Below are 15,191 nucleotides of genomic sequence, written 5' to 3'. Positions count from 1 at the left end.
CATCCGGATCTGTTCCAAATTTAGGTGCATCCTTGATCCACAACAACATATGTATATGAGGAGCACCTCTTGCTTGGTACTCCTTTCTCCAGAAGAAATCCAACACCTCTCCAAGAGGTGGATTCTTCTTATTTGTGATGAAAGACATCATAGCTTCAAATCTATGATTGAAGTACCTGCATACATTCACTGGATCCAAAGAACACAGTTCTCCAGGTGTCTTGAATTCAATGTTTTCAATATTTCCATTTGCCTCTCGTAGAAATTCAAGTAAGTCTTCCCAGCCATACTCGGCACAGCTCAGAGTGAGGAACCATGTCGGAGTTCCTAAGTTCCTCAGCATACATTTTAAATCACCATGACGACGGTACCAGTACTCATTAGTACCACGCTGACACGCCATGAGATTAATTAAGTGAGAATCCAAAATACTGTCTTGGACATTGACTTTATGCATAAAATCACTTGCCGAGATGTTTCGCATCTGTATACCACTTTTTAAGATGTGGTTCACTGCATATGACAGTCCAGATAGATCGCTTTCAAACAGGAGATGAAACAAATATGGAATGCATTGACGAAACCTAGGATCTTCTGCATACAATCGTAAAGTCCGGTATTCAGACGCAGGAATTTGATGAGGTCGCTCATCATATCTTACTCCTCGACCTGTGGGAAATAGCTGTGGGAAACACCGAGCTTCCAAACTTTCCTCCCAAACACTAATGGGACTCCCTTTGGCTTGTTTCATTTGAAACAACTCAATAGCATTCCCCATGACTTCCTTGGAATGCAAAGGATGAACACTATAATGTTCATATATTTCTTCACTTTTAGAGGCCTCTACTTTCTCAATTTGGCCAGCACACAAATCGCTATCCTCTTCATCACTTACTTCCTCTTCTGCAACATATACATTCTTATAGTACTTATTATTTTTCTTCAAATACAATGTTGCCTTTTTGACTTTCCTAACATCCACTAAATCTTGCCATATTTTCTTATTCTTTGTCGGAACCCCATTAACCAAGATAACCAGAGATTCCTCTTCCACTTTTTCTACTCCAATTGTGTTAATGTTTTTGTTCAAATCTAGAGGCAAATAAACAACTCTTCCCTTTAATCCTCTCTGTAAATCTGCTGGAGGCAACTTCCCTGTCTTTGGCTCCATTCTTACAATAGCCTGAAAGGGATGGATACTTTGAATCAAAATAGATTCATATGTATTTAAATCCTTCAATTCAGAAGGAATCTCAACCAATTCCAGATTATTATGAACTGCCCTAGCAGGCATCTGGTTTTGGTTTAATTTATTACAACAATAAGTACACACACGTTGATCCGATCCCAAATCTAAATAATTTTCTACCATCAAGTATGTGGCAAAATCCTTCCATTCACTATTATTTTCCCTTTCACTTTTTGCATATAAATCCACTAACTTAGTCTGATTCTTATAATAAGTGCGTCGACAACATACACAAGTGAAATTAGGCCTCTCACTTGATTTCATCTGAAACGTGGCAATTTCCTTCTGAAAATTATCTGTACTGGAAACCTGTACATTATCTTCAACATTACCCTCTACTTCTGGGTCAATTTGAACATTCTCATCTTTACTACCAAAGTAACAAAACTCAATTTCTTCACAAATATTCTTGACATCTATTTCAGAACCATGCAAAAGAGCAGCACATAATTGTTTAAGCATAATTGCTGGACTCTTAGCATAATACAACATTCTCACTAATTTTCTCACTTTATTATGATGCACTGCTAGCATCCTGAAATGATGAAAAACACTCTGGCATACTCTCCTGGAAAGACAAGCCAGTGAATGACCACGTAAACCTGTTATTTGTCTCACTCTGCAAGGATCTAAATCTTGCAACAACTTCATTTTCTGCTTCAAACTTTTCTTATTAAATGTCCGTATAAAATCACAAAGCAAATTGATGGAAACCTGTCGCAAACTGCAAATAGAACTACACTTCCAAATGTACACAGGACCCTTAGGACGTCTTCCTAAAACCTCATCACTTAGCGCCTCTTCTGTCTCTGTTGTCACAACTTTTTCTTTTTCAACTGGACAACCATCCTTCACTTCATAAGCTCGACCACTGGTGTCAACTGCAAACACCAAATCATTATCCTGAAAATAACTCTCCTCATTAAAAAATGCCTCACAACTTGAACTATGCATCCATTCTCCGGAAAAAACTTCACAAAAGTTACTACGATTTACTACTCTCTTCCATCTTCTTTTTGTTTTGAAATCAGAAATTACCTTGCTTAGTTTCCTAATTCTATTAATTACCAAAATAAACAACTTTCGCTTAATTTCAAAAGCATGATCAATAATTTTCTCTACATTTTTCTTCTTATAAAATGCCGCTTTCTGTTGGCCTTTCTTAATATTTTTTAATAAATTAACTATTATCCTATTACGGAACATTCGTTTTCGAATGTCCCTAAACTGTTGTTTCCTTCTACTATCATGCACAGAATTATCTCTTCCTCTACCAGTAACATTTTTGATGGGTCTTTCCTTTCCATTTAAATTGCTTTTCTTTTTCTGAACTGAAACATTTTTAGAATAAATACTTTTTTTACTAAAAATATTTCTTAAGAATGATTTTGTGCTCTTACCCGGAGCTTTCTTGGTGTTTTGAAAAGTATTTGGGGAAGAGGACTGCTGCAATAAAAGATCACCCTGCTGTCTTTGACGTTTTCTAGCCTTTCTAATTCGATTTTTCGTTGGCATTTTTCAAATTTGGAAAAGATCTGCAGTTGAATCTGTGGAAAAATATAATAAATAATGTTATAAACCACTATTACCAAACAGTAAATGAATAACAGTCATCAAAAACTTAATGCCCTACTTATTATTTAACATAGCAAATCTTTTGCACCAGCACTGCATCACAAAAATGACACACAGTGGTACAAAACAGGCATAAAACAATCATAAATCTCTCCCTAAAATTTTAAATGATTAATTCAGGATGACGATAAGGTGTGGCCTATCTAAAGGTTTGTTTAAGCCCAGATCTTTGAACTGGGGTGAATGTGTGTCATTGATCCACATTCGGTCCATCACCTGTTTTGTTTGTTTGAGGTGAGGCCAACACATGGTTGCAGATAAGATTTTCACTGAAGAAAACGCGTTCATGTGTCTCAAGGACATTTTCGTTTTCTGGAATGCCCTAGCACCATTTTTTGGACATTATTAACATGGCTATGTAACTCCCATAATCAAAATCTAAATTTGCTTAGCACAGATGGGACCGTATTTAAAAGACACTTGCACCATGAAGAACGCCTTCCATTTAAAAAGGAAAAATAACATCATAGACACTCATATGCCTTATAAATATGACCCAAAACAAACTATGAAGCTCTAGCAGTACATATCCAGAAATGTAATTGATTTCAAAAAAATCGTTTTTAAACACAACATATAAATCAATTGTATACCTGCATTCAAGAGGAAATGACTGAAAATCTCCTTGAGAGACATGAAAGCGTTTTCTGGAATGCCCTAGCACCATTTTTTTGACATTATTAACATGGCTATGTAACTCCCATAATCAAAATCTAAATTTGCCAAGCACAGATGGGACCGCATTTACAAGACACTTGCCCCATGAGGAACGCTTTCCATTTAAAAAGGAAAAAATAACATCAAAGACACTCAAATGCCTTATAAATATGACCCAAACAACCTATGAAGCTCTAGCAGTACATATCCAGAAATGTAATTGATTTCTAAAAAACGTTTTTAAACACAGCATATAAATCAATTGTATACGTGCTTTCAAGAGGAAATGACTGAAAATGTCCTTGAGAGACATGAAAGCGTTTTCTGGAATGCCCTAGCACCATTTTTTGGACATTATTAACATGGCTATGTAACTCCCATAATCAAAATCTAAATTTGCCAAGCGCAGGTGGGAGCGTATTTACAAGACACTTGCCCCATGAGGAATGCTTTCCATTTGAAAAGGAAAAAATAACATCAAAGACACTCAAATGCCTTATAAATATGACCCAAAACAAGCTATGAAGCTCTACCAGTACATATCCAGAAATGTAATTGATTTCAAAAAAATCGTTTTTAAACACAGCATATAAATCAATTGTATACCTGCATTCAAGAGGAAATGACTGAAAATGTCCTTGAGACACATGAAAGCGTTTTTTTTAGAATGCCCTAACACCATTTTTTTGACATTATTAACATGGCTATGTAACTCCCATAATCAAAATCTAAATTTGCCAACCGCAAGAGGGAGCGTATTTACAAAAAACTTGCACCATGAAGAACGCGTTCCATTTAAAAAGGAAAAATAACATCATAGACACTCATATGCCTTATAAATATGACCCAAAACAACCTATGAAGCTCTAGCAGTATATATCCAGAAATGTAATTGATTTCAAAAAATCGTTTTTAAACACAGCATATAAATCAATTGTATATCTGCATTCAAGAGGAAATGACTGAAAATGCGCTTGAGACACATGAAAGCGTTTTCTGGAATGCCCTAGCACCATTTTTTGGACATTATTAACATGGCTATGTAACTCCCATAATCAAAATCTAAATTTGCCAAGCGCAGGTGGGAGCGTATTTACAAGACACTTGCCCCATGTGGAATGCTTTCCATTTGAAAAGGAAAAAATAACATCAAAGACACTCAAATGCCTTATAAATATGACCCAAAACAACCTATGAAGCTCTAGCAGTACATATCCAGAAATGTAAGTGATTTCAAAAATCGTTTTTAAAAACAACATATCTGTTTCAGCTTACATAAGAGACCATGGAATGGGCTCCATGTACAACAAAAACTTGTGTTACTGCATTCCAGAATGCTATACCAAATATGCAATTACAATTTCTCAAAGAAACAAAATCTATTTGTATATCACTAGAGACAAAGCCACATTTTAAAAACACAGCTTTCTTCATCATTTTCTCCTTAAATCATACTATTCTCTATCTAAATTAAATAAATCTTTTCTCACCTTAGCAAATACTTTTTGAGTTTTGAAAACAGTCTCAGAAATACACCAAATTGTCTTCAGCAGAAGAAAAAGGATGCACTCCAGAGGCTGCAGCTATTGAAAGCACAGAAATACAGATATTCATTTCACATATCTCTCATATTAGCCAATCATAACTCTTCCCTCACTTTTTTCAAATCAAAACCCTTCCCCCCTCTGCCCTCTCTGCCTTTTTTCCATAGCAACCACCTCCTGGAAGACCTCTCATGTTTGCAAATTCACACAACAATGTTTCAATTGAACTCTGAACTCTCAGTGCACCTGCGTATCCAGTGCAATCTTTCATTAAATGTTTCTTCCTTGACCATTCAAATTACATCTTTCAAAGAACACATCCATGCACCCTAACTTTCTGTTTTCAGAAATGGAAATGCACCAATCACTGCTAATGAATCATTAGCATGGGAAATCCTCAGTTTTTTTTCTTTACAAACTCCTACTGTTTCAACTGCCCTTTCATTACCACACTTCATCTGACTGCAGCACAACCTTCTCCAACCATGTTTAAGGTCTGGATTGTTGGACATAGTTACATCCACTGGGCTCAAAGGTATGCTGAGAACAGAAATTTACCTAACCTCAATTTACAAGATGTGGAAATTAAGTGGTTGGGCCAAAGAGGATTAAAATGTCACCAATTGATACCATTGGTGAAAACCTTTATGCATTTGCCAAAACCTGACCTGTTAATTGTGCACTGTGGAGGTAATGATTTGGGCACTTTGACAGGGGTAGGTCTGGAAATGCTTTTAAAGGACACCTTTGAGCAATTAATGGCACTTTTACCTCAAACTGCCTTGGTATATTCCAATATATGCCAAAGACAGAAATGGAGGTGGTCCAACCAATTTTCTCCACAAATTGAGAAAGCGAGGAAGCATGTAAACAAATCTGTTTCAGCTTTCATGAGAGACCATGGAATGGGCTCCCTGTACAACAATAACTTGCGTTACTACATGCAAGATATCTACAGAGGAGATGGAGTTCACTTCTCAGATGAGGGCAACAGAATTTTCATTCTGAATTTAAGACTGTGCATTGGTACCTACTTATAAGTACCTAAATGTACCATAAACCCAAAAGCTCTTCTCAGAGCTACCCTACATCTGATCACTCACAATTATTATTTTTCTCTAACTTTTTTCACTAGTTTTCCACAAAATACGCTCCCCGGGCCGCTACCCGGTTCGCTAACCGAAAGCTAACCTTGCGGAATTTTTTTTAAAAATGTTTTTTTTCCGCACATATAAGCCTCCTCAGCCACCCTCAGAAAACCTAGGGGGTCAAGATAAGTCTACCATGACCCCTTCTACCCATTCTAAACATTATTTGCCCTCCATCTTGTATCTTAATGCGACCGAAACACAAAATGGTGGACTCCCGTGACGCTTAAGGTTCGCTAACCGGGCCGCTTTCCGGAAAGCGGTCCTAAAAAAAGGTGGGAAAGTAATTTACAGAAAAACGACTAGAGACACTCTCACCAAATATAGATTAGCTCATACTACATAACAATCCCTTTCATTCTCACAAATTTGATTGAAATTTCATTTAGCCATTTAGCCTGTAGACCTATCTAAATACCCTGAGGTAAATTACTTCACAAAACACACCTGAAGTATTGGAATTGACAACCAATGAAAATTTTACTTTCATTTTCAATTTTTTTTCCCTGACATTTTATTGGTTATGTACCTGAATATATATAAAAGAAGAGAAGGAAACACAGCCATTTTCACTACTACTTCCTGAACTACATTTCAAGAGCCTTTTCACCTCCCTGTAAAGTAAATTGATAATTTGTAAGTGGCACTTTAAATTAATTTGTAAAAACGTTTTTTGATAATTATTTACTGTCCCCCTGCTATAGTTATAGATACAGATAGGCTCCTCTGTTATATTTATTGATTGACTTACACTTCTCTGCTATAATTATGAATTTACTTACTTTAACTTCACTGTTAAAAAAACAGAACTACCTGTCTGAACTTAAACCCAACAGTGCCCTAACTCTTCCAATATAATTATTTTTTTATGCAATTTACAGCAAAAAAAATGGAAGGGGAGCACGAAAAAATCAATGTTTCCTTCGACATTACAACAGAAGAGATTTTAACTGAAGAAATTTTGGATGAAGATTTTATGGATGAATCTTTTGATGAACAATTTATTGAAAGCTTACAAGACATAGAAACATGCATGTTTGAGGAGATTCCAGATGATGTAATGCTGGAAGTTTTATTGAACTATGAAAATTCTGACCCATAAATTTTTTTTTAATCAAAATAAATAAATAAATAAAAAAAACGAACAAAAACAACAAATAACAAACAATTAACATACAGTATTAGAAAAGTCTATCATTCTTTTATCCTTATAGTACGCTGCTCAGAACGCTTTCCGGAACTTGGCGCTCACCACGCAAAAAAAAAAAAAAATTTTTTTTTTTACCCTCCTGGGCCCTTTTAAAACCTCCACATAAAACCTAGGGGGTCAACGAGGATCTACTATGCCCCCTTATGGTAATTTCCCCCTTTGTTTTGGCCTCCTCTTGTCTCTCGATCCTACCGAGAGACAAGATGGCGGCCGCTCCGGACTGTTTAGAATGTTGACAGACACCGGAGAGCCAATCAGCTTCGCATCGCAAAGTTCCGATACGCGAAAAGTTCGCTAACCGGAGCGCTGCCCGGAGCGCTGTTACAGATATATATCTTGTTTTAAACGTTAATTTCTCAAAATCCACTGAAGCACATATATTGAGACCTAGCAAAGGCACATCGGGCTAACAGTCCCTACAATTTTCCCAAGTTTCGTGGAAATCCATTCAGCCGTTCGGGCTAAAAGTGAGGCCAACCGCCCTATGGAAATTAACATGGGAAAAACGCGTTTTGGGACCCCCCTTTTATCTCAGCCCCCCTTGCCGAACACCCCCCAAATTTCCAGGAGCTGCTCAGAAACAAAATGTGCCATTTTCCAGGAAATTTCAGCCAATTCCGTCCACAAACGCCAAAGTTATTAGACATAGAATTTTCAGAAATCCCATAGGGAAAAAATCCTAACTATATATACCTACTGGCGACCGCCAGTAGGTAATATATATATATATATATATGTATATTTATACATATATATATATTCACTGAAAAAACCAAAGGTTTTACACCAGTTATAGTTAGGAATTAGCATTTAAAAAACCTTTGAAATTCACTGAAAAAACCATAGGTTTCACACCAGTTATAGTTAGGAATTAGCATTTAAAAAACCTATTAAATTCACTGACAAAACCAGTTATAGTTAGCTGGAAATTTTACTGACATAAAACCATTGAAATTCCCACGTTATAGTTAGTTGGACTCACTATAACTTGCGCGCCTGCAATGCACTGCTGATGACGTCACATATTACATCACTCATGACATGGTCAGTGACATCACTCATGACATCACTGATGACACCATCCTTGTGACAGAGTGACAGACCTAATTTCAGTGTAATGTAACGCTTGAAACAAATATTCAAAAATAGAAACAAACATTTTCAAAAAAATGGAGATACCCAAACCAGTAACAACAACCAATTCAGTAATTCCACCATCTATATACTCATCCACTCATTCACCAACAGTTCTATATAGTCACTCATATATATACTCACTCATCATATGTAGTGATACACCTATACATCCTGTTACACATCAGCAGTCATCCAAAAGTTACTCACACACATACTCACACATGCACATAAACTATTGAACATCCATTTATTTGCATATACATTTATACACACACTACCACCTTACTTCTAAGGAAACTTACACATACTTACTCTCTTAAACAATCACTTATAGAAACACATACTTATTTAAACAGGAACTCCTACAATCTCTCACTATATATACTATACTCACTTATATACATCAATACTCACATATACTAGATTAAAACATATGTAGTAATGAAGACACTAGTGAGACAGTCATTCACTCACTAACACACACATATACACACTCGTCCACCCATACAGTCCTGCACATATTCTGTCTTCAAAACACATACAAACAGTGAGTCAGTCACCAACCCCTGCAGCCACTTATACACAAAGAGAAACACTGATACAAACATTTAAATATTTAAACAATACTCGCTAATATATGTATTCACTAAGATACACTTAATAAGCCAGTTAACCAACCAATTTTTTTTAAAAAAAACATCCATTTACACACTTATTTAAACATTTATTCTTCCATCGACCTTTACAAATACATATATAAAACAAATTTATTTTTCAGAAAGACACACATTCACTGGATGGTGTCATCAGTGATGTCATGAGTGATGTCACTGACCATGTCATGAGTGATGTAATATGTGACGTCATCAGCAGTGCATTGCAGGCGCGCAAGTTATAGTGAGTCCAACTAACTATAACGTGGGAATTTCAATGGTTTTATGTCAGTAAAATTTCCAGCTAACTATAACTGGTTTTGTCAGTGAATTTAATAGGTTTTTTAAATGCTAATTCCTAACTATAACTGGTGTGAAACCTATGGTTTTTTCAGTGAATTTCAAAGGTTTTTTAAATGCTAATTCCTAACTATAACTGGTGTAAAACCTTTGGTTTTTTCAGTGAATTTCAAAGGTTTTTTTAATGCTAATTCCTAACTATATAAGACCTGAAAGCCCACCAGGAATCTCCAGTATGCGCCAGGGGACTGCATTGCAGAGAGGTGTAATGAAGCCACAACCCTTTTTACACCTCTCTGCAACGCAGCCCCCGTGCATGTTTGTAGAGGGGGGACTAATTCCCCTTGCATACTGGGGGTCCCTGGATCATATCTGCCCAAACACCGATATTCCGAACGATTGTAAATGACTTTTCTTGAGAAACATTTGGATTTGGATTATCATGTCCTATACTTTGGAATTTTTGAAAGACTGACTTTGAGGATGCTATAAATTACTCAAGTCTGCCCGAATTGTGTGGGTAAAATTGATACCTAGTCACTTTTAATAAGAATATACTTATGTCTCGTCTAACATTTGGAAGAAATATCTAGTTATATGACAACGGGATACCGACATAACTTGAAGGAAATAAGAACGCCCTGAAGAAGTTCTGTTGTACAGAACGAAACGTTTCGGCTGGCGGTGGTACATAAACTTAAGGAAAATAAAAGCATTTGAATATACACCAAGATTCAGCGCTTCAATAAGTACTCTAAGTGATATGATTTGATTGGACTCATTGTGAAAGTGGTGCTGTGCCAAACTTTGGAATATTCTCCACTACTCTCTACTACTTACTCTCTCCTACTCTCTACTACTCACTCTCTACTGCTCTCTACTACTCACTCTACTACTTACTCTCTACTACTCTCTACTACTCACTCTCTACTACTCTCTACTACTCACTCTACTATTCACTCTACTACTCTCTACTACTCACTCTGCTACTCTCTCTACTGCTCTCTACTACTCTCTACTACTCACTCTCTACTCTCTATTACTCACTCTCTACTCTCTACCTCTCTACCTCTCTCTTCTTCTCTCTCTACTAATCTCGACCTCTCTACCGCTACCTCTCTACCTCTCTACCTCTACACCTCTACCTCTCTACCTCTCTCTACACGCACACATATAGACATATATGCATATATATATGTGCATATGCATTTATATATATGTATGTGTATGTATAAAAAAAACAACTAAACATTTTTTTTTCTAAACAGCTACTTTTAAAACTGTCATTCTTTTTTCCCATGGTACGCTCCCGGGTACGCGCACCCGTGCGCGTACCGGGCGCTCCCCCCGCGAAAATCAAAAAAAAAAAATTTTTTTTTTTGCCTTGCGGGGCCCTTTTATGGCCCCCACATCAAACCTAGGGGGTCAGGGGGGGTCTACTCTGCCCCCTTATGTTCATTTCCCTCTTTGTTTTGGCCACCTCTTGTGTCTCGATTTTACCGAGACACAAGATGGCGGCCGCTCCGGACTGTTTAGAATGTTTACAGACACCCGAGAGCCAATCAGCTTTCCTCGCGCAAGTCGCGTGGCGCGCACGGTACGCGCACCCGTGCGCGTACCCGTGCGCTGCTATAGATATATATATTTTTTTGAACCTTAATTACTCAAAATCCACTGGAGCACATATCTTGAGACATAGCAAAGGCACATCGGGCTACCAGTCCCTACAATTTTGCCAAGTTTGGTGGAAATCCATTCAGCCGTTCGGGCTAAAAGTGAAATCGACCGCCCTATGGAAATTAACATGGGGAAAACGCGTTTTGGGACCCCCCTTTTATCTCGGCCCCCGCTTGACGAATCCCCCCCAAACTTTCAGGGAAGGACCGGACCGCCATGAGACCATTTTCCTGAAAATTTCAGGCAGATTCGTCAACCGGCGCCAAAGTTATTCAAAATAGAATGTTGAGATTTAACATTGAAAATTATCCTAACTATAACTACCTACTGGCGACCGCCAGTAGGTAATGTATATATATATATATATATATATATATATATATATATATATATATATATATATATATATATATATATATATATATATATTACCTACTGGCGGTCGCCAGTAGGTAGTTATAGTTAGGATAATTTTCAATGTTAAATCTCAACATTCTATTTTGAATAACTTTGGCGCCGGTTGTCGAATCTGCCTGAAATTTTCAGGAAAATGGTCTCATGGCGGTCCGGTCCTTCCCAGAAAGTTTGGGGGGGATTCGTCAAGCGGGGGCCGAGATAAAAGGGGGGTCCCAAAACGCGTTTTCCCCATGTTAATTTCCATAGGGCGGTCGATTTCACTTTTAGCCCGAACGGCTGAATGGATTTCCACCAAACTTGGCAAAATTGTAGGGACTGGTAGCCCGATGTGCCTTTGCTATGTCTCAAGATATGTGCTCCAGTGGATTTTGAGTAATTTAGGTTCAAAAAAATATATATATCTATAGGCGCTCTCCCGTGCGCGCACCCGTGAGCGCTCCCGGCGCGACACGCGACTTGCGCGCAGAAAGCTGATTGGCTCTCAGTTGTCTGTAAACATTCTAAACAGTCCGGAGCGGCCGCCATCTTGTCTATCGGTAAAATCTAGTCATAAGAGGTGGCAAAAACAAAGGGTGGAATTGACCATAAGGGGGCAGGGTAGACCCCCCCTGACCCCCTAGGTTTGATATGGGGGTCATTAAAGGGCCCCGCGGGGCCTCAAAATTTTTTTTTTTTTTTCGATTTTCGCGGGGGAAGCGCCTGGTGCGCGCACTTTTAAGCGTACTCGTACGCGTACTTTGGTGAAAAAGATCTTTTAAGCACTCCCTGAGAATTTCTAGGGGATCATGAGTAGTCTGTCCTGTTCACTTATGAAAATGAGGTGTAAAATATTCATATGAGATAATATAGTGGGAGAAAGGTAGTAAGTATGAGTAAACTTACTATGTAACAGAAAAATAGTTGAACAGTATACTATAAGTCTCACTTTATATTTTAAACATTTTTGGTAATACTTCATGAATTACATATAAAAAAGAATATTGTCTGAAACAATTGAAATTATTAAAGATAAATTTATTCCTCTGATTCTTTTTCATAATTTAATAAAATTTCTAACATAATATTGTCCGGAATTTCCTCATAATTATATGTACATGATTCAATTTCTTCCAAACATTCTATAAACTGTTCATCCAAAGAGTCATCCATGAAATCAACTTCTTTTTTTTCATCTTCTGGTTTTTCCACCTTTACTTTGATAGAAGTATCATTTGCCTTATTTTCTCCTTCCATTTTCTTTCTGAAAATTGCATATAAATTAACTATATTAGTAGAGCTAGTATACCAGAGAAGCCTAACTCAATCCATAACTATTACAGAGAAGTCTATGTCTATCTCTAACTATTAAAGAGGGATAGCATATCACTAACAGAATATTTTTTAAGAAATAAACTTAACGTGTACAATATACTTCCATAATTAGAAGTTACCTTAGAGAAATTAGTTGAAGTTGACAGTGAAATTTGTTTTCAAGTGTACTTCAGGAAGCAGTAGTCAAAATGGCTGTGTTTCCCTCTCTTCTTTTATATATATTGTTGTACTTAACCAATCAAACGACAGGAAAAAATCGTAGAAAATGAGAGATACTTTTTAATTGGTTGTAAATTCTAACATTACAAGTGTGTTTTTGTCATGTAATTTACCTCAGGATATTTAGACAGGCCTGTAGCCTAAATGTCTCAATGGAATTTCACCAAATTTGGGCAAATGGTAGGGACTGCTATGTAGTAGGGCGTATTCTATATTTGATGAAAGTGTCTCCATTGGGTTTTCCGTAAATTATTTTCCCACCTTTTTTTATTTTGCGCTTACTAGTGCGCGCTCTAGTACGCGCACGGGCAGCGTAACGGGAGTCATCCATTTTGTGTTTCGGAACAATCGAGACACAAGATGGAGGGTAAACAATGTTCGGAATGGATAGAAGGGGGAACTGTAGAGAGTTCTTGACCCTCTAGGTTTTCTGAGGGGGGCTTAGGAGGCTCATAAACGTAAAAAAAAAAAAAAAAAAAAATTAATTTTTCGCGGGGGAAGCGCCTGGTGCGCGCACTTTTAAGCGTACTCGTACGCGTACTTTGGTGAAAAATAGTGAAAAAAGTTAGAAAAAAATAAACGCTTTGAATGATCAGAGTTAGGGTAGCTCTGAAAAGAGCTTTTGGGTTCTGTGGTTGATTTAGGTACCTACAAGTAGGTTCCAATACACATTCTTAAATTCAGGAGGAATATTCTATTCCCCTCATCTGAGAAGTGCACTCCATCTCCTCTGTAGATGTCTTGCATGTTGTAACGCAAGTTATTATTGTATAATGAACCCATTCCATAGTCTCTCATGTAAGCAGAAACAGATTTATTTACATGTTTCCGTGCTTTCTCAAATTGTGGACCAAATTGGTTGGACCAGTTCCATTTCTGTCTTTGGCATATATTGGAATATACCAAGGCAGTGTGGGGAAAAAGTATCATCAATTGATGAAAGGTGTCCTTTAATAGCATTTCCAGACCTACCCCAGTTAATGTGCCTAGATCGTTTCCACCACAGTGCACAATTATAAGGTCAGGTTCTGGCAGATGCAAAAAGGTTTTCACCAATGGTATCAATTGGTGACATTTTAATCCTCTGTGGCCAATCCACTTGATTTCCACATTTGATAAATCAAGGTTATGAAAATTTCTGCTAGCTGCATACCTTTGAGCCCAGTGGATGTAGCTATGTCCAATAATCCAAACAGAGTACATGATGTGTGTTGGTTCTGGTCCAGTCAGATGAAGTGTGGGAATGAAATGGCAGTTGGAACAGTAGGAGTTCACAAAAAAATAATTGTGGAGTTTCTGTGCTCTTGAATCACTAGCAATGATTGGTGGATTCAGATAGTTGAAAACTGAAAGTTAGGGTGTATGGTTATGTTGTGTGAAAGAAGCAATTTGAATGGTTTAAAAAAAGTCACCAAAAGCAAAAATACCCTGTATAGGCTGCTGTATTGACAGGTCAAACATCCTTGCTGAGTTAATTTGCAACATTGTAAGATAAACTTTTGAACCTTAGAGTTCAGTTAGGAGGGAGTTGCTATGGTAACAGATAGAAAGGTTTGAGAGGGGGATGGGTGTTGGTTTGAAAATAGTGAGGGAAGAGTTTTCATTGGTTGAATTAAGGCATATGTGTACAAAGATAGAGATTTTCTATGCCAGTCTTGGTTTCAGTGTATTGAGAGCACACCTTTTCCTCTGCTAAAGAAAAATTGGTGTGTGTGTCTGACACTGTTTTCAATCTCCAAAAGCATTTCTAAAGGTAAGTAATGATTCATTTAATTTAGATAGAGATTTATTTTCTCTATGGAGAATATTTGGAAGCAGATAGTTATGTTTTAGAAGTGAAATTGTATGTTAGTATATAAGTCCTGCGCAGTGTTTTTTACATGTTATTTAAAAATCGATTTTGGGTGCAAATGAATGGTATTTTTATTTGGCCTTTTTTATGATTGCCATGTGCAGTTGATGCATGACTTTAAACATGGGTAATAAGTGATGCACTGGTGGCGCCAGGCTTTTATAAATGAGGCCCTGACTTTG

Source organism: Lissotriton vulgaris, chromosome 2_1, assembly GCF_964263255.1.
Source record: "Lissotriton vulgaris chromosome 2_1, aLisVul1.2, whole genome shotgun sequence".
NCBI lineage: Eukaryota > Metazoa > Chordata > Amphibia > Caudata > Salamandridae > Lissotriton > Lissotriton vulgaris.
This window is presented reverse-complemented; position numbering follows the sequence as displayed.